The sequence below is a fragment of the Marmota monax genome, unplaced genomic scaffold (assembly GCF_021218885.2).
Source record: "Marmota monax isolate L192 unplaced genomic scaffold, Marmota_monax_Labrador192_F-V1.1 WCK01_AAM20220418_F8-fsc00006, whole genome shotgun sequence".
Lineage (NCBI taxonomy): Eukaryota > Metazoa > Chordata > Mammalia > Rodentia > Sciuridae > Marmota > Marmota monax.
Window position 1 is genome coordinate 26096310 of NW_026693712.1, and position 26044 is coordinate 26122353.

Below are 26044 nucleotides of genomic sequence, written 5' to 3' on the forward strand. Positions count from 1 at the left end.
TTTTTTTTTTCTTCTTCAAACTTCCTGCACTGTAGAACAAATGACTATCTCACTTAAGATAATAAGGTTGTTACTGTTGTTACCCAGGTCTGTCATCCCATCCAGACCACAAGCTGCCCCATTCAGCAATGTGACCTAGATACCACAGCATAGCAGGAATCCCTGGGGCCTTAAATTGGACAGGATTCTTTTAACCCCCTCCCCCTACACTCCTGCCACTGTTCACAAGCTCTGAGGCTTTCAAATTCTGGTCTCTTTGGTTTCTTCATCTATGAAGTAGGCACAGCAACTTCTAACAGAAATGTAGAAAAGCCTCAGTGGACTGCATCTGTGAGTATTTGACTCAGTCCTTGGTACTTCAGAATCTCTCCATAAATGATAAGCTCTACAGTCATTATCTTATATGTCTCTCACATGTGCTTACATGCTTAGAATGTGTTGGTGTCACCAAAAATGTTTACTATTGTGGGTAGGTATATGAGCATTATTAATATAAAAGAAAGGTCCATGTATTATAATATATTTACATTAATAAACTACTTTTCAGAAGTAGGGGGAAAGCAGAATTGATTCAAGATAACAAGATACTTCTATTTAAGTACATGACTATCTGTGCCACATGACCTTAGTTGGATCTTACCCTTCTACAAATATACATTTGAAGAAGGAAAGTATCAATTATATGTATATGCATATATAATTGATATACATATCCATAAAATTAATATATAGATATATCAATTGTATGTATATGTGTGTGTATATATATGCTTTTATATATATATATATATATATATATATACACACACACACACACACACACACACATATACACATATACATATACATACACACACACATACATTTAAACTAGGAATCTAGTGAAAATGATCATGATGCTGTTGAGCACTGAATCATTAATCATCACTTGCACAGTTGAGAAAATGTTCCAGCTCTTGCCAAATGCACTGTTTACTGAAAAGAAGCCAACATTTAACAGTGAAAAGATAACATACTTGGAAAAGTAAAATGAAACACAGAATTCATCTTGTGTATATTAAATATGTTTCTGGAAGATATTTAATTTGTGATTTGAACCTCAGAACTCCTATGTTAAGGCAGTGTACATGAGGAATTGTCTTCCCTGCAAAACTAGACTAAACACTTATGTATTTCTCAATAGAAACAACCACTAAAGCAAAGTGCCGCACTCTGGCTGGGCACAAATGCCGCAGTCTGGCTGGGCACACAATCACGAGCCACCACACAGCTTGTAGATTCAAACAGCAACTCTTTATTCCCGAACTCACACCAGCCGTCTACAATCACGTTCTGGGGAAATCCACGTTCTCTTCCCAAATCCACCTTCTCTCCCAAATTCACCTCCACTGGGCTTCTATCTCCAAAATATACTGTCTGAATCCCGTGAGAACTCAAGGGGAACTCAGGCAGCAGGATACGCCCTATTCCCAGCAGGAATAATCTTAAACCTTAAACCTGGAACCTAAACTGGGAACGCCCTAAACACGATTATCTTAAAACCGGGAACACCCTAATCTGCCTTGGTCCTTGAGCAAGGTCACTTAACATTCAATGTCACTGCAACATGTCAGCAACATGGGGTACGCTGGCAAGGAAATTGTCATACCTACTTGGCTAATGGCTCCCAGCAGCAAAGCATCAGTAAAATTTCTTAAAAGCACCAGTAAAAATTGAAATTATTTCTTGGGTAAGAAAATTTTTCTTATAATAATACACTTGTTCTTTAAAATGAGTCCTATTTATTAAGATATTTAGAAGTAACACAAAGGAAGAGAAACAAAGTCATTACTAGTCTCATTACCCAAACACATGGTTAATGATTTGGTGCATTTCATCTAGTCTTATTCTTTTCCAAGGTTAAATTAATTGTCTATGTAGTTAAAATGTTGCTGTTTGTACAGGTTGCGTTTTGTAACACACTTAAAATTTTGTTTAATTCAAATAGACAAAGTATTAACTCAGTGATTTTGTATTTCCTTTTTCCTTACATAATGGGTGAATATTTGCCATTTCTGATTCAATCTTCTATTTTCTGCTAGGCTTCAAAACAATGTCTGTCTAAAAATCATATAGTCAAATGGAAGAATAATTTACCATAGTATGTAAACTAATCTGACCTTTTTCTCTGTATATTTGACAAGTTTTCATGGAATCCTGAATTGGATATTGAATTTGATTAATAACTATATTTAAAATCTAATATTTTATGTAGGAAATTGCCCATCATCATGCTTTTAAAGAAGGTTAAAGAACTACTGTTAAGTCTGTTTATTCTGTGGCAACATGAAATGTTACAGGGGAAAAAGTCCTGGCTAATTCTCTTATGTTCCTTTTCAGCTGTGGCTGCTTTTCATTTACCATCCTGTAATGAAGCATTTGGTCACTGTCACCGGTAGGCATTAATTGCCAGGAAATACATATTTAAATAGCTCATATTTTAGAGTACTTTAGTGATCACAGGATTTTAAACAGTATCTACTTTAGATTAAGATGTCAGAAGTATCAAAACTTGTGAAGTGTTATGTGAAATAATCCACATGCTAGACAAGAATAATCTCAATAGAAAGCTATTACATAATCATCACTGTTTTCCCTGCACTGAGTGATAGTTCTTAATATTTAATTAAGAAGCCTAGTTACTCTGTTCAGATGCTGATCAAAATCTCCAAGAAAGCTTGGTTTTTTCAACGCTTATAATCTTCTAACTTTTATTTTATTTTGTTTTTATAATCCAGTTAATGCAACTAGGGAACCCAGCTTCATTATATTGTTGTTGTTGTTGTTGTTGTTACTATTATTATCTATTGAGATACAAGCCAATGCCTATAAATGCCAAGTTGTGTTTCTTTGGGATATTGATTTTTGTTAAAAGGGGAATAAGCTCCAGGTATCTTTGACCTATATTAAATCTTTTTATTGGATAACATAGGCAGGAACTAATCATAGGTGCAAAGGATTAACAGACACAAGAGAGTAGATTTTACATTTAAAAGTTTCTTCCGGAGACCTAAGAGAAGGCTTTCTTGTAAAATTGGATTAACCTTTGTGACACTTTCTTTAAAATACCTCAAAAAGTTATATGGCTTTGTTTCCCAACTCTGTGGGTAATAATATGGTCGTATAGGTTTTGTGGGTATAAACCTAACACTCTCAAGTTTTACTAAGAATATGAAATTAAAAAAAATTCCCCTTTTGTCAGTTTCTAGTTTCCTTTATGCAGCTCTTTTCAATAAGGAAGACAACTTCAATAGCACTGGTCTGGAGCTCTGTGAATATCCCCACATCTGAGCTTTAGCTGAGAGCTGGCTTTTGCCAAGAATGTTTCTTCGTGGATCAATATGTCTCTTCTTAGTGAGTTCTATGTCAAAATGTTTTCCAAATCTTTTTTTTTTATAAATTGCAAATAGTTTTATGTGTACCTTACTTATGCAGATTGGATAGAGATAACATGCTGATGTTACTCAAGTACTTGTTTCTTTGCCTCATCTACTATTATTTCATCTTTTAACATGAAAAAGAGATTATTCCTTGAATTAGTATTGATCTATACTTCTTCACTTAGTGAATAGATAAAAATAATCAGTTATGAGAATTTTAAAGTAAAAAATTACACTGATACAAAAGCCCAAAGAGTTCTCTTCTGAATTATTTTATTCATAAAATTAAACAGGACTATTTTTTTTCTTTTACTCATTCTTATCCTTTACCTCATCATTTTTTTTCCTCCTTTAATGAAAAATAATGTAGATAAATCATTATCAGTACAAGTACCATTTTAAATCAACTTAGTTTAATATTGACACGCTGTTTTGGAATTTCAACACACCTTAAACATTTAAATTTGTTTTTCCTCATGTGGAAAAGGTTTTCTCTAGGTACGTAAACTATTTTTATAATACTTTCTAACTTGATACTGACTCTTCAGTTACTTTTTGCCATAAAACATTTTTTTGTGAGGTGCCTTTTGCCAAACTTTTCACACTGGCCTCAAATTGTGATCATATCACATCATCTTGCAGATTTCTTTCTTTTTTCTTTTCTTTTTTTTTTTTTTCTCTTGTGTATAAAGCATTCTTGGGTGTTGAACGGAGGAATTCAAAAAGCATCTTCTGCTTCCCTAGCACTAAGCACTATGAAGAACACAGAGAAGCATTGATGCATGGTTCCTAAATTTTACCCATAGTTACAGTGTACTCTATCTTTGGACCAAATTTCTGGTAGTATTTAATTTAGGTTCTGAGAAAACTGATGGAATCTTAGTAGCTGGGTTTACAGTGCAGTTTTATAAGCTCAGAAACCTTGTCTCTGTGAAACTGAATGAAGTCATAAGATCCAATTAATTCTCCAGTTTCCTCAACATTGCCCTTATATGGAATGGGCCAAAATTTGGCGTCTCCTTTAATATAACATTGGTTCTGTTACTAATGCTTAGCTTCATAAGAGCTGTTCTTGCTCAGGTGTAGGATTCACATTTAAACTTTGTCTACAGTATTTCTGCAACCCATATTCATTCAATTGTTTCTATTCTACATTACAAATTGCAAGTCAACAATTTTTATTGCATGGATCTAATATTTATGGGGGTTCAGTTTAAAAGAAACAAATGATTCCATTTTGTTTATTGAGGTGAATGATGTTGATTAGTGAAAAAACACACAAAGAAATAAGAAGCTAAATAGTGCAATAATCATACTCTTTCAATTTATTTCCCAGGATTTTTCTTTTTATTTTCAGTTTTTACATTTAAAAAATCCACCTGTAATACCCTTTAATCTTATTATATTGACATTTTTCATCCTTACTATACTTCCATTTCAGAGAAAATATTCAGCAATATAGTATATTACACATAAATGAAATCCTTGCCCTGTCCCTGACAATGCTGTTAAATAAATAGCACAATTTTTAGAAAAATGTGTTTTTTCATCTTTCAAAAGGCAGTGACAACAAAACATGACCCAAAGTAAAAGGACTCAACTGAGTAAAAGAGTGTGTAAGGGATGACTTCATCTTCACTTATGTTTAATTTTGATACCTACAGTCTGCTATGCTGTTTGATTTAAAAGTGATTTTAAAAAAAACACTCTGGAGCGATTATCTGAAATACTAATATGGATTACAACAAATCTATATGTTTGCAAGTGAGCTCATGTGTCAGACTATTAACAGACGTTCTCCTAACAGAGTTCTCAAAATTCTAAGTATAGTTTAGAAATTCTCATGGGTATAATTTAGGTGGTATTTAACAATTTGCCAAACAGAGCAACTCTTGCCTAAGCAAACATTGCTCCTTTGTTCTAAACATGTTTCAAATATTATATACATGTATTTTAAGAGTTACCTTTTCATTTTAGGATGGTTAACCACCAAATGAGAGAAATTCAGAAATTACGTATGTATACAAAAACAATACTATATACTTTAAATACTATATATGTTAATATTCACATGTAAAATAGCCATATTATTCATGTGTATATACACATATATTCAAATTCTATATATACATATACATATTCATTTTTTTTCCATTCAACAGAGTAGGACAAGCATCCCCCTTCACATAATTTTGCCATATACAGTAAACCCAGAAAGAATTGCAACTTTAATATGTGATTACTAATCTAAAGAGAGGAAAAGAGGGAGAGAAGGACAGAGGGAGAGAGTAAGGGAGGGAGAAAGAAGAGAGATAAAGAGAAGAGAGGGAGAGAAAGAAACAGAAATGTACACCTCATTAATCATTTTAAACTAGACATGATAAATGGTATTTAAAAGTATTTTCCATAGTACTGAGAAAAATACTATTGAATTTCTGTTTAGTGATATCTGGCCTGGTTTTGAGACATCATCTGGGTTAACAAATTCTCCTTTAGTGAGTGCTTAAAGAATGATGGCTGTGTTTAGTCAGGGGAAAGGTAGAAATGCCCCTAGTTTGACATTTTTCTATATAGGTTATTCTTTAAAAATTTGCAGCTGTTCTTACTTTTCCATAGAACAGTGGAGATACTCCTACAGTTACTTCCCACAGGAAATTATTCCCTGCAGAGACTGCATTTGAGATGAGGAGAATATGTGAAACTCCTCAGCTAAAGTTCACTGCAACTTCTTTCAAGTAAGATGTGAAATGTTTGAACTAAGAAACAAGTTAAAATTTAAGCCTAAAAAATATATTTTAAAATGCAAATTGTATGATGAATTGGTTATTAACAAAATATAATTGTTTGGGCTGAGTACAGATGGAGAGAAATAATATATATGAGTCATATAAAATTTGTGATTTTCTTATAAAACCTCACTCAGCCAAATTTATAGGCATTTGCAAATTTAAAACCTGTGCTTTCTGGCATGATTAGGTTTATTTTATGAAATGCAAATGATCAGAAAAGATTTTTTATGCTTAAAAGGAGCTAGCTTAAAACTTTGCAAATTTTAGAATGACATATGTTCAAAATGTCATATGATTGATGGATGTTTTTGTATTATAAGAGAATAGCTGTACACCTTTCATGATTAAAAATAGTCATCAGCATTAGTGTGGTATTTGGTGATTTTGTTATTGAGTCTGAGTTGGGTGATGTGTGAGTAGGTCAGATAGAGGTTTATAGTGTTTCTGGGGATCCTATATGTCACAGGAAGTGACCTGAAACCCAGAAAAGCCATTGTCTTCTGTTCCCACTTGAAGTGAAGGCAGTAACTTCAGAATATTGATGTTGCTGAGCCTTGAGAGACCACTGCAGAGGTTCCTCCATGATAGAAAGGGTATATTCCAGGCTGTCACAGGAGGCAACAAGGAATGGGTATTAATTTGAATACTGGCAGAATGAAATGGGTGTTGGTTTTTATTAGTGCTCACACTTGTTTCTGTAGAAGGGTTTAGCCAATGAGTTAAATAGCAGGATAGCCAAAAAGGTCATATGCCTTTAACTGCCTAGTGATATTGCTGAGAAGCTAGAATATTCCTCAGGTGAATATATCTGTTGTAAGTCACTCTGTTAAATCATCTGCTTTCACCAAATGTGACACTATTCAGGAGTTTGGAGGGAAAGGCCTTGCTTTGCCGCAGGCCACGCTTCTATTCTTTTTGCTTAATGTGGAGATGAGAGAAGAGATGGAAATCTCAGGTGAAACCTCCAGGAGAAAATGCCCTTGTGCATTACAACTTATTTTTCTGGTCTCAGAGAATCTAAAATAGGTTAGTTCTGGTATCCTCCCTGATTTCAGCTTGGTTGGGCAGCTTCTTATGAGCAAGAGGGCTGCATTACCTTCTGAATTGAAGCATTTGTGCTGATACACAGTTTGCTCTAGGAACAATTTGCTAAGCTGTTTAAAAATCACAAAAGAAGAAAGGGACATAAAATGTACCATTAAGTCATTCGTGAGATTTACAAAGGCTTTAATGAGTTCGAGATGTATGAAAAAGCCTTTTTTGAGTCACTGAAGATATCCATCTGATTAGAAGAGATTTTTGTCACCTTATCAACTAATCCAATAAATTGACTATCCATTTCAAAATGACTCCAATTGGATTCATGTCCATCAGAAGGATTTTTTGAAAACTCCATAGTATTGTATAAAATTGAGAATTATTATCAAATAGCCACTGATTTTTTTTTACTAGATCCTGATAAATCTAGAGGATTTGGTGAAAAAAATGCCCCAAACTAAAAGGTTACTGAAAAATCAAAGTTCAGTCTACATAGTTCTCTTCTAGATTATTATTTATCAGTGAAAAAAATTCCTAAAAGAAATTCAATATTTTTGGTAGCTAAAGTGCAACTATTTCATGAGGAAATTGTTTTTTTTTTAATTTTTTTGCAAACTCCATATAGACTTTTAAAAAATAGTAATGCAACTTTTGTATATCTGGAAAATATTTTAAAATGCCATACCCATGAGATAGTTAATGAATGGGACCAGCTAATCAAATTTCCAGTTTTTGGCTGGTGTATGCCCCAGTCTAACAAAGTAAGATTAATGGGGTGTTAAAAGTCTATATAGGCTTGTCAGTTTTGTGCTGCAAATAGGGTTAATTTCATCCAAATGTAAAGAATTTTTAAAAATTAATGTGAATGAAATACAGCTATATATGTTCCTTTGCTTTTAAGAAACCTACATTTGCAGGACCAGTTTTATCCATACTTGCCTGGCTAATGGAGAAAGCTCGGGAAGGAAAGAAATGCCTTTCAGGGAACAGAGCATCATGAGGTCAGCTACAGTGGAGAAATGCCAGACGTTGAAATTTAGAAGCAGATAATTTTACCTATCAGACTAGCCAAAAGCATTTATTCTGGGCCAGTATCTGATACTACACAGGAAGACAGATCCCCTTTATCTTTTCTCCAAATCACTTTTTCCATAGTCTCCACAGGAAAACTGGGGTGAAGATATTTTGCCCTTTGTGGAATACTTTAGGTAATGAGAAGGTCTTCCCAAACCATCTCCAGCATTTTAACAACTTGGCGGTCATCCATATATTTGTCTACATAATGCCAAACACTTGAATACTTGGAAACATGCAGACGTCTGATTGCATTTTTAACCTGTCATTCAAATGGCATAGATATAGCCTATGTCTATGTAGTTTGAACTGAGTGGTAGTTGAATAGGCAATGAGTGAACAGAATTTCAGCAATGCCTTATTATTATTATTATTATATTTTGTTTCCTATGAGATTTCAATTCAAATCATGGAAGCAGGAAGCATTTTTTAAGGGTCCTCCAAAGAAGTAAAATTCTTACATGAAAGTACAAATCTACACAGTGTTTAAAAATTGATATTCATTCCAGATGACATAGAAGACTGATGAGATGTTTAGGCAGAGGATCTATGGAGCTTCAGCTATTTGAAACTCAGGTTTGGCATTCTGAGAAAAAAGGGAAATAGAACAAGGTTTATAGTGGTATAATTTAAAGTGTCCCAAGAATTATGTCTTTCATCAATTATCCCCCACAAGTGGACTAAATAGCTTCCCTTCATTGTATTTTTTCTTTAGAGAATTATTAACTTGTTATTAATAAACATCCTGCTTTAAAGTATAACCCTCATTCCCAAAACAGAATGGTTATGACTTAAACATTTGTTAAGAATGTATTTACTAAGACTCAGTATATTCCTATCATAGACTTGTCTACTGGGGTAGGGTGGTGAAAACTGGGAGGTTGGCATAAAGCAAACTGCAAGATGGGGCAGGACTTCGTAGGACACTAAATAGGAAGGGCAGAGATGTTAGAGTCTGTAAACAAGTCAAGATGGCGCCTGGCATTTTGCCAGAGGGAGTGGTTTGTGAAGTAACACCAGCGAGCCATTAAGTGTGGAGATTCCTTATTGGTTGACTGCTGTATCTAGTTTATGTTAATTAAGATAAGCTGTGTGGAATGTATATATACCCCTCCTGTCCTACAATAAACGGCTCCCACTCCTGCTGTATGATCTACACAAGTTGCTCGTCACCCCCCCCCGGTTATTTTGCTGCAGCCGGGCGGCACAAAGAGGCTTCAGTGAGGGAGCTATAGAAGAAACTGATGCAAACAGTGGAGACAACAGTCCTTTCTTCACTGTGTGACCCCCACCCTATTCAGTGGGAACCTCATTCTCTGTGGGAGAGTCTGCAGGTCAGGAGCCTTGTGTTACAGCATCATGTTCATCCTTGCGTGCCTGAGCACTTTGCTTAAGACCTAGTGTGTAGTAGGCACTCAGCAAATATTTTTCATAAGAATCAATTAATAAAGAAAAGAACTGTCTTAAAGCTTCCAGGTTAAATTTCAAAGACTCTGAACTCTGAGAATTTTCAGGAAGTCATATAGTGCAACTTGTCTTTGGCTAGCACTTAAACCAAACCAAGAAATAGCTTTCGATAATTTCTTTTTAGAAATTCTCACATCCTTTCCTCAAAGCATATTTCAGCATCATTTAAAAAAATCTATGTTGAAACCTTCCTTCTATGACTTAAGATAATTTTTCTTCTTAATAGAAGCAAACTTTTACACACTGATATGTCTTTTTGGAGGATGGTCCCGAGATGGAACCCAGGACCTCATGCATGCCAAGCCCTTACTTTACGTAAACACTGCACTATACCTCCAACCCCTGATACATTTTTAAACATTTTCAAAAGTTATTTATATATTTCCCTTTTCAGAACAGAGTGCTCAGAAAATGGGGCAGAGTTTACTGACTTTATTTTAGCTTAAGTGATTCACAATTTCTGCATCTTAATTTCTAATTTTTAAATGGGGATGGTCTGAGGTAATGGAGAAAGTTCAGACAGGTAGCACTTTTCCAACTCTTTTCCCTTAAAATTGAGCAAAATGTAATCTAGGGTACTTAGAGATTTGGAGATTCAGAGATTTGGAGACCAGCATCCCATTTATCTCAATGTTTTGCACCATACTTGTTACTCATGTAGGCTAACTCAGGCATGAGTTTTGACAGGTGATACCCAGTTCTTTTTAAATACAACATAGGTTTTCTATACTGAGAGAGAACTTTTCATCGCCTTGATTGTTACTTATAAAACCTTTTTTTGTAGTTTTCCAACCTGCCTGGGTTGGGAGGTAAGCCCTGAGGCTAAACCCATTCTAAGAATAAAACTAAAAATATCCACTGGCTTTGTTAGATCATTTTCGGTATTTATATAACTGGTAACTTACCTTTTCTGAAATACTAAGTTTCAGGGAAGTTTTGAAGTGAATATGAGTAATAAATTCTGATTTTTCTTATTTTTATATTTCTTGTGTTACAATGAAAAATATTATTTGAAAGGTTCATTTGAAAAAAAATTGGTTTGGAGTTATATATATATATATATATATATATATATATATTTTCATTTTAGAAGATTCAAGCAAAGATAAGTCTCTATGTTCTAAGAAGGTATAGTTTTATACGTAAGACAGGTGTATTTCATGAGCATTGATTAAATTTGTATTATTTAGAAAACTTAAAGTTCCAAGAAGGGACAACTTGCACAGTGACATATTTGCTGATAGAGCAGACATTTGCAGGTGTGAATGGGATATTAGCCAAAACTCTGTCCAGAAAGAAAACAGCAACAGCCAGCTAAGGAAGCCAGTTAATAGAGAGTTAATATATAGTACAAGCTCACAGGTCAAAATGCCAACATTTTTTAGCTCCGATAGGCTAGAAGAAGTAGGCCACCTTGTCTTCATTTGCTAGTATAGAAGTTACCTTGGGCTTAAGACCCTTTTTCTTTTTCCTCCTTTATGGGCTTCAATAGAGGACAACTAACTCAGCAGAGGTCTTTCCTTAGCCCAGGACCCTCAGCTACCACACGACTTGCACTTTTAACACAGTACAAGAAAAGTCCCAATTCATTATTCTAATTTATCCTAATCATTGTCAAGTTACTTCTCATACATGTTCCTAATTGTGACAGCCCCAAAGTTTGTGCTAAATCTCCTTGTTTTTTGATGAGAACACTGAAATTCCAAGATATTGAATGACACATTCCCAGATACACAGAAAGTGGCAGGACCAGGATTTGTACCCCAATTGTCCTAAGCTCCACTGGACCATATGGTATGGAGAAGGCCAAGATTGTTAAACTTGTTCTAAGGTGGGGTGTGGCAGCACCAGGAGTTCAAGTCAACTCAGAGGAAGCAGCAGTTAGCCTAGACTGTCAGTTAATTTTATATGGAGACTGCCCTCTGTCGGCTTACAATTGGTTATCTTTACAGTTAGCATAAACAAAAAGTAAGGTGTACTCTTCTCTAGTTTTTATGGAATTGGTATTTTAATAGAAACCCAAAGGCAATCTTATCTATACTTATCTGCAACATGAGAGAAAAAGCCCAAGCAGATCTGGACTTGAAACTTCATCCTGGTTAAGTGACATTAGGCCAGTTACCCTCTGAGTTTTAGTTCCTTCCATAAGAACACCTTTCACACAGAGTGGTTATGAGCAAGAACAAACAACATTACAGGTAAAGGTATAAGGTATAGAACTCGGTAGCAACCAAATTAATTATTATTTCTTTTTACTATAAGTTTAATATTAATCAACATTAATGATACTAATACTAATAACACCCATTACTTTATCAACGTTTTTCTTATAAGATAAGGTTTCCTAAAAAAAGCAATAACTAATTATTTCATTGTTTGTAATAATAAGAATTATATTTGTTTACAGGATTAGTTATTTAAAAAGTATCCTTCCACCCTGCTATATGTGTTTTGGTGTCTACTGAAATCCTATTAGCCAGAATGTAGATTAAATACACACTATGCTGTACCTAATGGTTAAGCATGATTCTTATTCTCTTCACAAAGCCAATAAAAATCCACTTGCAAAACAGCAATGGAACAACTTGGTAAATCATTAGCCACATTGAATTAAAATTTTTGTTAATATTTAGTAATTTTAGGGATTGATTCTCAATTGACTGCATGCTTCTTTTAGATTGACCAATATGCCACATGTTAAATATAAATCTTGTAAAAAAAAAAAAAAACCCACAAATGCAATTTTTTGCAGATAACAGGGAACTGTCCTGATTTTAACATGGAGTTTTTCCTATGACTGCTGTGGGTAGACTGATGTCATACCATCTCCTTTGTTTCCCTTCTTTTTGTTAAAGTGCCCAGGCTTCCCTGTCACATTCTCCAAAGCATAATGGTCCCACACTGTTTCAGCTGCAGCCCTCTTGATGGGAAACTGTGTCAAGCACAGGAGGTATGCAAGGTATTCTGTATCTACTCTTAAAATTTCAATGCTAAAAGATATTCTTCTAGTATTTGCTTCTTAGAGTGCTCATAAAATGCTTTGCTGTTTCAGCAACTTGTAGGCCAGTCAGACAATGGTATAAAACCATCAGTTATCACATGGTAATATCCTTTTATTAACCACTGAAATATATCAAGACATTTCATGACAACTGGCAATGCCAGATGCTATTATTGGCCTAATGGTTAATATGTTTGCACTCTCTTCTACTTAGCTCTTTCTGCATGCTTACTATTTCTTTTGTGTAAAAGATTTTTAAAATGTGTGGGAGCATCCTAACTTTTCAACATCCATTTTGATGTACATATATTTATGGGCACTTAGTCTGCTTTTCAGATTTTCTGTATAGATGTTATTCCTTAAAGTGCTGGCATTCCCCAAGTTTTGAGCACCTGACTTATAGGCTATTCTGTGTTTGTACTCAGTTTGCTTTTGGGTCCTTCTCCCTTGCCCTTCAAATACTGACCTCTCATCTATAGCCTGCACTGACTTTCAAAAGAAAATTTCTTTAGAGGAAGCTTATTTTTTTGAGATTGGCATATTACATGAGTTGAACCTATCTTTGCTAGTTCACAAAAGTCTTGGTATATTTTGCTTGTGTTGTTAATTTTTGCCCATTGAAGACCACAGTTAACACTGCTTTGGGCCATTTTACCCCCATTTCATTCATCTATGCCTTTTGCTTTAGGTCTTCTTTTCCATTTTCTTATTCTTGTGTAGGTCCGTCTCTAAACTCTCTTTCCTCTGCCTTCTCTTCCTCTCTTACTTGTGTATGTCTCCATTTGGATCCCTCAAATGCCTGTGATCATAGCTAAGTGAGAGTGAGAACATCACTACCAACGAATACTAAGGCTTTCCTGGTGGCAGATGCCTGTAAACCCAGTGGTTCAAGAGGTTGAGATAGAGAATCATGAGTTCAAAGCCAGCCTTAGCAACTTAGGTAGGCCCTAAACAACTCAGTGAGGCCCTATCTCTAAATAAACATACTAAAAGGGTTGGGGATGTGGCTCTGTGGTTAAGTGCCCCTGAGTTCAATCCCAGTGTGTGTGTGTCGGGGGAGGGGGGAGATATTAAGTCTTCATTTTTTAAAAAAATTCAAGATTGATGCATAAAAACCTTGAGGGTCCTGGAAAATATTCTGGAGTTTTTCCTCCAGAATTCTAAAGCTGTCAATCTCTTTCTCCTTTCTAAATAAGCTCCATTTTTTTCAAGATCCAGGATAATTAATTTTTTTTTCCACCCAGTTTTGTGTTATTTAATTGCTTGCCCTACTTTCCTCTAATTTTCAGAATGGTTAAGCATTTCAGGTATACATAGACTTGTTAAACTTGTGTGGAAACCTAAGCATTACTTACCTTATTGTTACTATGGATAAGAGACTTTGAGATTGCAAACAAATGGCTTTGTAATGAAATTTTGGAATATCAGAAGCAGACTCTATTTTGTCTCTTGGTGTGGACCAAATAATACTAGGCACCGGTAGCATATAATGCATATAATGTTAGCAGAATGAGTTCTCCTGCAAGACATGTAGAACATTTTTTAGAATGTTACATTAATATTGCTTCTGTCTTTGCGAGTTGATGCTGTCCTCAAAGCGGACAGCATCTTTTCTCCCTATTTGCCCATGAATCTACCCTGACTTGGTGTGCTGACTTCCATTGCTCTGCTCTGACATTACAGGGATTTCAGCTGTAGTGCACAGCCTGTACTGTCTTGCCCACAGCAGGAAATGTCTACAGAATTTGTCCTCCCAAAGTGCAGAGAAAGTTTTCCTTTGACCTGAAAGCACGAGAATGGATGGACATATGTCTCACAGTTTGTTTCATTAAAATGTAGTAGGTTTGAGGTTGGGGTTGTGGCTCAGTGGTAGAGCACTTGCCTAGCATGTGTGAGGCACTGGGTTCAATCCTTAGCACCATATAAAAATAAATAAATAAATAAATAAGTAGATAAAAGTTTAAAAAATAAATCTTAAAAAAATATAGTGGGTTTAGAGATTGAGTAGGATTCTCATCTCAAAAGAAAGAAAAGGAAAAATAAAAAATATAAGAGGAGTGGCATTTTAGAAGTGACAACTTAGCCCTTACATGATCTTATGCAATTTATCCCAATTTCTTATGTGATGTTTCAAGAATGAGCCTTCTGGGGATGGGATTATGGCTCAGTGGTAGAGTGCTCGCCTTGCACATGCAAGGCCCTGAGTTCGATCTAAAAATAAAAATAAATAAGTAAATAAAATAAAGTTATTGTGTACAACTACAAAAAATATTAAAAAAATAATGAGCCTTCCCATTTTAGGATTAAAGAAATTGAGATTCAAGATTTTTTCCTCAAGGTCATGTAGCTGGTAAGATTCAACAGAGGTTAAACCCAAATGAATATTTGCAGATTAGACACGTAGAGAACAGTGGTGAATCTTGCAAATTTTTATAAATTGTTTAGTATTCACTAAAACATAATTGAACTTCACCAATGACTAAGAAAACCCTGAAGATATTGAAAGTGATGTTGTTTTTGACAATAACTTGTAAGAACCCCACAACACTTCTACAAGACATACATGTGTTGAGTTTGGTATTATTTGAAATTCTATGAGTTGGATGTGAGATGCTGGCTTCAAAGGTTTAAGACTTATCTTAAATGCAAAACCTAAAATATTTGAAGTAAATTTAGAACCCTACAGATTGGACATCCCCCACAAAGTGGTGCTTTAATTTCTGGAAAAGAAAGGCTATTTTGGGGATATAAATGGTTAGAAATCAAACATGATGGAGAATCCTCTTTGCTCAATGTTAAATATTCAGATCCTCTTGATGACCCAGTGCAATTCAGTTAGACCAAAATGCCTCATATCTTTTTAGTGAGATCCCTAATAAACTAAAAGCCTGGTTCCAGGTGAATTAAAAAAGTATACTTTTATAAGGACTAAGTTCTTTAGGTAATCAGAAAAAAAAAAGATAGGAAAAAAATGACATCTTTTGTGAATCTTTCCTAGTGTCTCTTCAGTCTCCTTGATGAATTCCATTATCACAAAAATGACCTTTCCAGTTCATATCTTTTTTGAAGCTAATGCAATTCTTTGCTATTCTGTTATAATGAAAGTATTACATGGATAACTATCCAGCATTATCTTCTAGAAAGAGAACTAATTTAGGAAAAAATAAAGTACTTTAATATAATATCAGATCTCACCCTCTCTCCCTCTCCCTCTGCCTTTTCTTCCCTCCCTCCCTCTCTCTCATCCTTGTAGAGACCTGCTGTCTAGAACTAAGCAGGTTCATGCACACAGTAAATGCACTGAGCTCCCTACCTAATGTAGAAGTAATTTTTATCAACACATTCATGGACAGTTGTATGAATGCTTCCCTAAAAAGAACAGACTCAGATAAATTCAAAGGCACAAGCCTCTCAACATGCTACAGATGCTTCTGTTGAATTATCTCTTAGGAGGTATGAATGTGAAAAATATTAAGATCTGTGGCGTACTCCCTAGTCTCAACACAGCTGAGAGTACATGTCCTGTCTCTACTTGTGAGAGGCATCAGGGTATAGCATAAACACTAATTATATACTCTTGTTAATTGTATATTTCTTTGAAGTGGCAGGAGAATGCAATCCACTGTGTGGTGGGAAGAGAAGAGAATAATGATGGGAAGCTTCCTCCAACAGGCTTGTACATGCAGCAGGGTTATGCATCTGGTGATCTGTAGTGTCTTCACCTGAGAAACTGAACTAATTTTCAGTCTATCTTTTCTGAAGAAATCCTCTGTCTGGTTAATATAGTAGTGATGGTCTAATGACCAATTAATATAGAGGATACAGATCCTAACTGTGGTATGTATTTAGAGCCAGATCACATGGTTTAAGGTCAAGGCCTGTCACACTCTTTGCAGGGGGCCAATTAGATGGGTTTATAAATCCCTGCTTATTCTACATGACAATAAACTTCTTAGTGTAATTCCTTTGAAGAGGTAAAACACTTTGTAAAAATGCCTTTACTATTATACTCCCTATGAGACAATTAGCTGGCAGAGATTTTAATTGCTACATTGTGGATGTGGAAATAGAGGCTAAGAGATTTTAAGTAGTTTACCTCGGTCAGATATGTGGGCTAAAACAATGCAAATTAAGTTAAAAATTTGGAAGGCAGAAGAAGGTAACTGGATAGACAAGGGATCAATTTAGTTACACAAACCTATATTGTATCTGAAATTGATGGTTTTGACTGTTAGTATGTTCTCATTTTTTTTTTTCTGAATTTAGCTCTTTATTAAATTAGCTTCAAAGAATTATTTAAGCACAAAATTTCAATCTTCTCAAAATTTTGAAAAGAATGTAGTATTAAGAAAGCAGAAAGGAAAAGTCTCATTTTTGTTTCATATAATTGTCAAAACAACAATAGTGTTTCAGAGTTTTTTTCTCATAATCTGCCATTTTCTCTTTGATGCTCTAGGTTTATTTATGATCCAGTGAATAAGAGCATCATTAAAAAGTAAATATTTATTCCTCAATTTAATATTTCTGCCTTTTTATGGTAGTCTGACTGATTTTTTTTTCTTCTAAACATTCTTTGAACTTTCTACCACTGTGGTTTTTTTCTTTTCTTTTTTCTTTTTAAGACTTACGCTCATGCATTTTACTTTTGGTTGATTATGGTGACAATCAGCTCTAACTACCCAGTGGCACTCCCTCTTTGATTACTTTTAATGTCCTTTTCCAGAGTGGCAATATTTCTTTTGGCTGGGATGCTGCAGGTTTGAGATTTATAGATCAGAACCTCTTAACTCAGTCCTTCAGCTCTTAATGCACACTTTTCATCTATACTGTCTTGACACCACTCAGACATCCCATGTTGAAATCTTTTTCAGAGTCTCAACCTGTCTGCTAGACTAAACAGAGACAAGGAAACAGGTAATGACAGGATTGAAACATGATTTGGGGATCTTGGGAGGAAAAAAGAAATAAGAAAAAACATTTTTTTTTTTTTTTGATGAACAACATAGTCACCCAAACTTGTGGTGTCTCATCAGAACCTCTCAATGCTTGGAAGTTTTCCCAAGACTTGCCCTAGTGAGACAGAAAAGAGTTATTAGATCATTGTGTCTGCTTCCCCACCTGGGCAGGAAAGAGTCTCCCATACGGAGAACATATGGCTTGGTCTTAGATTAGCAACAAAGAATGTCAGTTGGCAGACAGATGGAGGAAAGCGAGAGGATTGTGTGAGTTTTGCTAGCCTGGACCTCACAAATGAATTTTAAAATCATATCCATTTAGTTGATGTATGAAAATAAACACTGACCAAGGTAGGCAGACAAAAAGGAGCTAAAATTTAGTGAACACATTTTACAATCTAAGCAGAATATTTTGCGAATCATTTTTTTTTTTTTTTAGTCCTCACCCCCAATGTTTCATTGTCTTCATCTTATAAGGAAAGTGAGGTTCAGAAATATGGAGTTTCTTTGTCCAAGATTAGGGAGCTGGTCAATGGGCAAAGGCCAGAGTTCACTCATAGTTTCATTTGAAAATCAGGTTTTCTGGATATAAAATGACTGATATAACTTTTATGTTACATTTTCCATTTTTTTTTTGGTATTATGGATAAAGGGAGTCTCCCTGTCCCTTTATTTAAATTATTCAGTTTAATGAACTTGCTACAGGTTGCTGTGTATATTATTTAATTTAATGGTCTTGGGACTTTAGAAGTAGGCTTTGGGGAATAGGAATGAGAAAGAGGATATGGAACTAGCGCAGATATAAAATGATATTACATTATAAATGCAATATAGGAAGAGACAGGAAACTGTCTCTTCTCTGCCTTACTTCTTAAGGAGGAAAGGTTCTTCATGCTTTAGTTTGACTGCTTTCCTTTATTGAGCAGAATCTGAGTGAAGGTAGGGGCAGGTATCTTCTCCCTCTGTAAGGAAGGCCATAATGCAGAATTTATCCATATCATGGAGGGAGGGCACCAGTGGAGAGTGGGTGAAGTTATGGATATAGTTTTATTTTCCTTTTGTACTTTCAATGTTTTGATGTTTTTGTTTCTATAATATATTATTTGACTCATTTTCATAATTCAAAACTTTGAAGGTGAAGCTGTCAGAGAGATGGTTTGGGAGTTGAGAGAGAGTCTAAGCACAGTTTTGGGAGATGGAAAGACCTATGGGAAAGAGGATAGGAGGGAGTTTACTAGGGTTTCTGAATTAGAAATCATTTGATACACAAATGGAGCAGAATTTTTCGCTTCTGTGGTTGTATATGAAATAGAGTCTTATACTATTCATGCAATCATACATGTACCTAGGGTAATGATGTCGGTTTCATTCCACCATCTTTCCTACCCTTTCCTACCCTCTTACTCCTCCCCTGCTCCCTTTGCCCCATCCAAAGTTCCTCTACTCATCCTATGCCCCCACCCCCATTATGGATTAGCATCCACTTATCAGAGAAAACATTCGGCCCCTGTTTTTCTGGGATTGGCTTAGTTCATTTAGCATGATGTTCTCTAGCTCCTTCCATCTACCGACAAATGCCATAATTTTATTCTCTTTTAATGCTGAGTAATATCCCATTGTGTATATATATTATAGTTTCTTTATCCATTTATATATTGAAGGATATTTAGGTTGGTTTAGCAATTGTGAATTGTGCTGCTATAAACATTTGTGTACAATGAAACAAAGAACTTTCTACTCTCATGTATAACTGACTAGAACTAATAAAAAAAGAAGAAATACAAATTGCCAACAAATATATGGAAAATATTCAATATATGTAACAATCAAAAGAAATGCAAATCAAAACTACATGCATTCCATCTCACTCCAGTTAGAATGGCAAATCAGCATACTACAATGACACAGCCACATCAATGTTTATAGCAGCTCAATTCATAATAGCTAAGCTATGGAACCAACCTAGGTGCCCTTCAACAGATTAATGGATAAAGATAATGAGGTATATATACACAATGGAATATTATTCAGCTATAAAGAAGAATGAATTATGGTCTTTGCCAGTAAATGGAGGAAACTGGAGAATAAAATGTTAAGTGAAATAAGCCAATCCCCCCACCCAAAATGGACGAATGTTCTCTCTGATGTGTGGATGCTAACAGACAAGAAGGTGGGAAGGAAAGAATAGTAATTCATTGGATCATACAAAGGGGAATGAAGGGAAGGGAGGGGAGATGTGATTAAGAAAGATGGTAGAATGAATCCACATAACTTTCCTATGCTTATATTATATGAATACACAAGTGTAACTCCACGTCATGTACAACCACAAGAGTGGGATCAAAATTGTAATGAGTTGTACTCCATGTATGTATAATGTGTCAAAGTACACCCTCTGTCGTGTATATCTAAAATCAACAAATAAATGAATAAATAAGAGAGTAGCAAAAAAAATACAATTTGATATTTTTAAAGAGACTCCAATAAAGATTTGGGATTATATTTACCATCTAAATGTTTATCCCACCTATTTGTTTTGTTCCTTTCTCTTTAATTTCTTGCTTTTATTCATTCTATCAAGTTTTCATTTTATTCCATTTCATTTCAGGGGTAACATTGAGTTTATCACAGGCATCCTTGAATAATTAGAATATATTTTATCACTTTCTTGACAATGGAGAAGAGGAACTGGAGCACTTTAATTTCACTGCTTATTCTTTATGCCATCTGCCTGTTGTAATATTTTTGTCAAGCATTACTTTTATTTAAAACTCCACATAATAATGTTATTGTTTTAAACAGTCAAGATGTCATTTAGAGTGCCTAGCATATTTGCCCTTTTGACCACCCTCTTACTTTCCTATATTACCTCAGCTTTGATTTGATACTGTTTGCTTTCATTCCCTAAATTCGTCAAGCTTCACAGGGTGAATTTCTCAGAACAGATTAATCAGAAAATGATTTAAATTCACCTTTTATTTTAAGAAAGTCGTATTCTCTGGGTGTAGAATTCCAAGTTGGCTGTTATTGTTATTGTCTTCCACACTTTAAACACAGTTTTCCTCTTTGCACAATGTATGCATGTATTTAAACTGTACCCAATATGGAGGCTGGGGTTGTGGCTCAGTGGTAGAGTGCTTGCCTAACATGTGTGAGGTACTGGGTTTGATCCTCAGCACTACATAAAAAAAACAAAACAAAACAAGTAAATAAAATAAAATTATAAAATAAGACAGTACCTAATATGCCATTAATGTGTACAATTCTGATGTTTTTATGAATCCGTTAAAAATAAGCTTAAAACAATAAAATCATAATAATGAGGTTCTCCTTCCATCTTCCGTGCAACTCCCCTTCTCCCTCTTTTTCCCTCCCACCTCTCTTTCCTATTTAGTGGTAGTCTTCTTCTCATTCTCTTCTTCCCTATCCCATTTTTAGTCACCCCCCTTATATCAGAGAAGACATTCAGCATTTGTTTTTTAGGGATTGGCTAACTTCACTTAGCATAATCTGCTCTAATGCCATCCATTTGCCTGCAAATGCCATGATCTTGTTATTTTTTAGTGCTGAGTAATATTCCATTGTGTATAAATGCCACATTTTTAAAATCCATTCATCTATTGAAGGGCATCTAGTTTGGTTCCACATTCTAGCTATTGTGAATTGTGCTGTTTTAAACATTGATGTGGCTGTGGAAGGAGAACCTCATTATTATAGAGAATACATATATGATGTTGTAATGAGAAAAAGAAAAAAAAGTGTGTCACATTAGATTGGATAGAGAGAAAGGATGGGAGAGGAGGGGAGGAGTAAGGAGGATAGGAAGGGAAGCATAATAGAATTGACAATATGATTGATGTATGTACATTCCATGTATGTATTATATGTCAAAATTCATTCTGCTGTCATGTATGACTAAAAATAAATAAAGAAAGAAAGAAAGAAAGAAAACAATAAAATTAGGGTAAGAAGATAGAAAATAAATAAATGAATAAACATTGTGCTCTGTTGTCTTCTGTTTTCCTATTTTAAGGTGATACTGCCCTTTCCCAACTTCTTCTGGAGTTTTTCTTAATTTTTTTCATCAGTTTTACTATAATGTCTAGAGGTCGTTTATACTGCTTATGGTGAATAGGGCTTCTTGAATCTGTAGCTTGATACTTTCATTAATTTTGAACAATTACCAGTAATATGTCTTTAAATATTTAATATGATTTATTCTTTTTTTGTTTTCTGATCACTAATTTACATGCAGCTAGATTTTTTTTGCTATTTACACTATACCTTTTTAAATTTTTTAAGTTTTGATTTTTTATTTTGTATTTTCCAATTTTTTTTTCCATCTGTACTTCATTGCAACTGTTTTCTTTTTACTCATCCTCTAGTCTAGGAATTTTGCTTGCACTCTATCTTTTTGGCTATTAAACCCATTCATAAATTATTTTAGTTTTTGTATTTCTTTTCTATAATGTCCATTTGATGATCTTGTATAGATTCAATTTCTTTTTTTTTTTTTTTTAAAGAGAGAGTGAGAGAGGGAGACAGCGAGAGAGAAAGAATTTTTTTTTTTTTTTTAATATTTATTTTTCAGTTTTCGGCAGATACAACATCCTTGTTTGTATGTGGTGCTGAGGATCGAACCCGGGCCGCACGCATGCCAGGCGAGCGCGCTACCGCTTGAGTCACATCCCCAGCCCTAGATTCAATTTCTTTATAGAAATAGTTCATATTGTAGTTGGGTAAAATTTATATCCAATAACTCCAGCACTTAGAACTGCTCTGTTAATTTTTACCTAGGTTTTAAGTCCTTTCATATCTGCTCCATGACCATTTGTAATAATTGTTTTGTTTTGTTTTGTTTTTGCTTTTTAAACCAAGCAATGTTTCAGAAAAGTTTTAGAAGGACTTGGATGCACTCTTCCTCTAGAGAGGACTTGATCTTCTTCTGGCAAGCCTATACGGTATAGACAAATCACATTGAATCAGTTGGAATTGGATTATGTAATTTTAAATTTCTCTTCCTGATGCTGAACCCTTCAAAGTATCAACAGAGAGCCTGGAGTGACTACAAGCAGTCGTCCTATTTTAGGAGACCGAATTTCAGTTTTTAATCTATCTAGGGTTTTTGAAACTGCCACTATTTCTGATTAGCATTTTAGCCTCTTACTAACTTCATGTTGCTTGGTTTGATGGCTCTCTTTCTGAAGACCCATAGATTAGGATTTGACAAGTGATTTGAGAGGAAACTGCATGTCAAAGTCAGGCTTGCTCTTCTGGAGCTACTTTAATTTTCTTCTGGAACTATGATCTAGTGCATACTGCTTTCTTCATAGACCTTACCAATTTTTACTTTCTTAGGTATTGAGTACACCCCCAACTTCTTGTTTGATGTCTAGGTTCTATACTTGGAGTCAGCAGCAGCCTAGAGAAAAGATTGCAGTGAGGTTGGGCTTACATCAAAACATTCCTATCTTTCTAGAATCATGGTCTTCCAAGTCCAGACTGTATTCATCCCAGTGCCATCAAACTGCAGTTTTACATTTCTGTCCAGGTATTATGGATATGGACACCCTCTTGAGCAAGAGGGTGATCTGATCCATTTTGCTATATCATAGATGGAAGCAGAGGTATTTAATAAAAAGTGAATTATTTTAAAAATTATTCTTAGCTGTTAAATTGCTCTTTTCCTCACTCTTCTATGTTCTCTTTTCTTTCTGTGCTTAAATGAAACATCATATAATAACAGGATCCATGTAGGCATTTTTTTTTTAAATCTAAATATTTCACAGTAGTGGTATCATTTACCATGATGGAAAGAAAAGGCTGAGACAGGGAGAAATTAAGAACTGATTGCATTGTAAATTTAAAATGTTTACTACAAAAGTAAGAAAAAGTGTAGAGTTCAACTGAAGCTGTGTATCTGCGGTTCAGAGGAGAGTTCCAGCGAGTGTCATGCTATAGATGTCATTTGAAGCTACAAGGAGTCTGAGATTCTCCTGTGAAGGGGGTGTAAAGGGTAAAGAAAGCACTTGAGACTTGAAGAGAGGAAAGGGATTCGGTAAATGGGATTGAAAAGCTGTTGTCCCTGAAATTAAGGAAAAATGTTGTCTTAGAAGCCCATCAAAGAAACTGTTTACCAAAGAAGACAATCCGCCATGCCACAAGCTGTTGAAAAACAGTAAAAGAAGGACAGAGACTTCATTGCATTAGGTAATGTGGAAGAGCACAGTGCCCTTGATGAATGCTGCCTCATAAGAGTTTGGGCCACCAAAGCTATTTTGGAGAGAATAAAGACAGGAAGTGACAAAATGGATGGATAACTATTTAAAGAGTTTTTAAGGAGTTTTGCAAATAAAAGGGATTGAAAAATGGTATTGTTGGGGTGCCTAGGAAGGTCTGTTGTTCCTGAAGGTGAGCCAAGATGGACTCCCAAGAATCTGTTGCAGAGGGGAATAGGAGAAAAACTGCCTACTTCCCTCATTCCAGTCTGTAAGTGGGGATCACAACAGAATGACCATGGTTGTGAAGTAAAGTCCTGTACCTATAAAAGTCCAAAGAAGCCCATATGTTCAGCTGGTATACAGTCTAACCTGTAGATATCTCCTCTGCTGATAGACACAGTGTGGCCCTCTGTAGTGTCCTGGCCTGCTACAGATGAGGAGTGTGTGAGTAATAAAAGTCCAAACATTTTCCATCCTCTGATTTCTTGGGATTGATAAACAGTATGCTGGGGCTTTTGCAGATCTGGGTTGAACAGGTGTGTAGGTTATACAACCAGGCATTTATTTATTTAGTTTTAAGATGAAATTATTTGAACTTGCACACCAGTGGGGATGATTCCAGAGAGAGGAAAATGATGATACTTTAGGAGAGAGAGAGAGAAAGGAAAGTCATTGGGATGAAATTCTTGATTGAAGAGAGAATGGGATCAACAGACAAAATGTAGGACATGCACTTTGATAGGAGTATAAACAGTTCATCCCAAGAAGGAAATCTTGTTTAGGTCCAGATACTTTTATATTTTTACCCTGGGTTGTAAAAATACATGGCATGTATCTTCTGATTTCTTTTACCTTTGTTTTTAAATGTGAAATAGGAAGAAAAGAGTAATGATGGAGAGGATTTAGATAAGTGTGAGGAAAAAGAACTTATGAAATAAACATGTTGGAGTTAAGAAAATGAATTTATAGGAAGAATGAAATGTTTGGGAGTATATTTGAAATCTGTAGTTGTAAATTTAGAATGGCACTGCTCAACATAGCTCATTTTGTCCAGTTATGTTCAGTTGCTTGGAGAAGCTAAACTATATGGTAAAATTAATTCTTCTAGAATTACTTATTGTCAGATGACTTATTGTGTAAGATAGAGGAAGAAATGAACAATGAACTTTATAGTACTGCAGGGGAGAGCTTATGATTAGCATGACAGACCATGGACTTTTAAACTGTTTAAACAAGGGTAAGAACATAAGAGAGTGACTGTTGGCCATTGAGTTGGCTAGGGACCTATGGATCTCACTGAAGTCAAAGGATTATTGGAGTGGAAGGGGACTTCTGGAGACGAATAGATAAGACAATAAGTTGTGATTTAAGAGGATGTGTTATTTGTTATTGTGTGTTTCAGGTATGACAGGGATATTGGGTGGCAGAGATGGACTGGAGGTCAGAGATTTGGGTGTGGAAGTTCAAGGAACTGAAATGCTAGGATGATTCTCCTCTGCAAACATTGAAATCCTGTTTACAAACAATTACAGAGAAATTTTGAAGTCAAGGCTATAATAACAACACTAAAGTTTTCAGTGAGTGACGGGGGATTTTCTTAGTCCTTTTGTTGTGTTATAAAAAAATACCATAGACTGGGTGATTTATAAGTAATAGAAATTCATTGCTCACAATTCAGAAGGGCGGGAAGTCCTAGATCAAGGCACCAATAGATTCATGTCTGGTGAGGGCTATTCTGCTTCCAAGATGACGTTTTATTGCTGCATCCTCTGAAGGGAACAAGTATTGTGTCCTTACATGGAGGAAGGGGTGAAAAAAGCAAAAGAAGAGAAGGGAAATTTCTTCCAACCTCTTTGAAGGATCATAAACCCATTGATGAGAGTTCCACTCTCAAAACTTAATCATCTCCCTTAAGGTTTTAAAGGAGCCAGCTGTTAATATAATCACATTGGTGACAACATATGAATTCAACATATGAATTTTGTATGACACATACATTGAAACTATGGCAGGGGTGATCAGCAGGAGGACAGATGACTATCTTGGAGTTGAGATGGAGGAAGCTATAATCTGGTAGTAT

General features: G+C 35.1%; 1 long non-coding RNA gene across 1 annotated transcript in view; it reads left to right on the forward strand.

The window, feature by feature from the left end:
* The first annotated feature begins 201 nt into the window (after window positions 1-201).
* Window positions 202-26044, forward strand: part of LOC131424774 (uncharacterized) — a 47217-nt gene continuing 21374 nt past the window's right edge. The window contains exons 1-2 of the long non-coding RNA XR_009228308.1: window positions 202-330; window positions 2380-2434. This is a non-coding gene — a long non-coding RNA (uncharacterized LOC131424774). The remainder of the gene's footprint in view (window positions 331-2379; window positions 2435-26044) is intronic.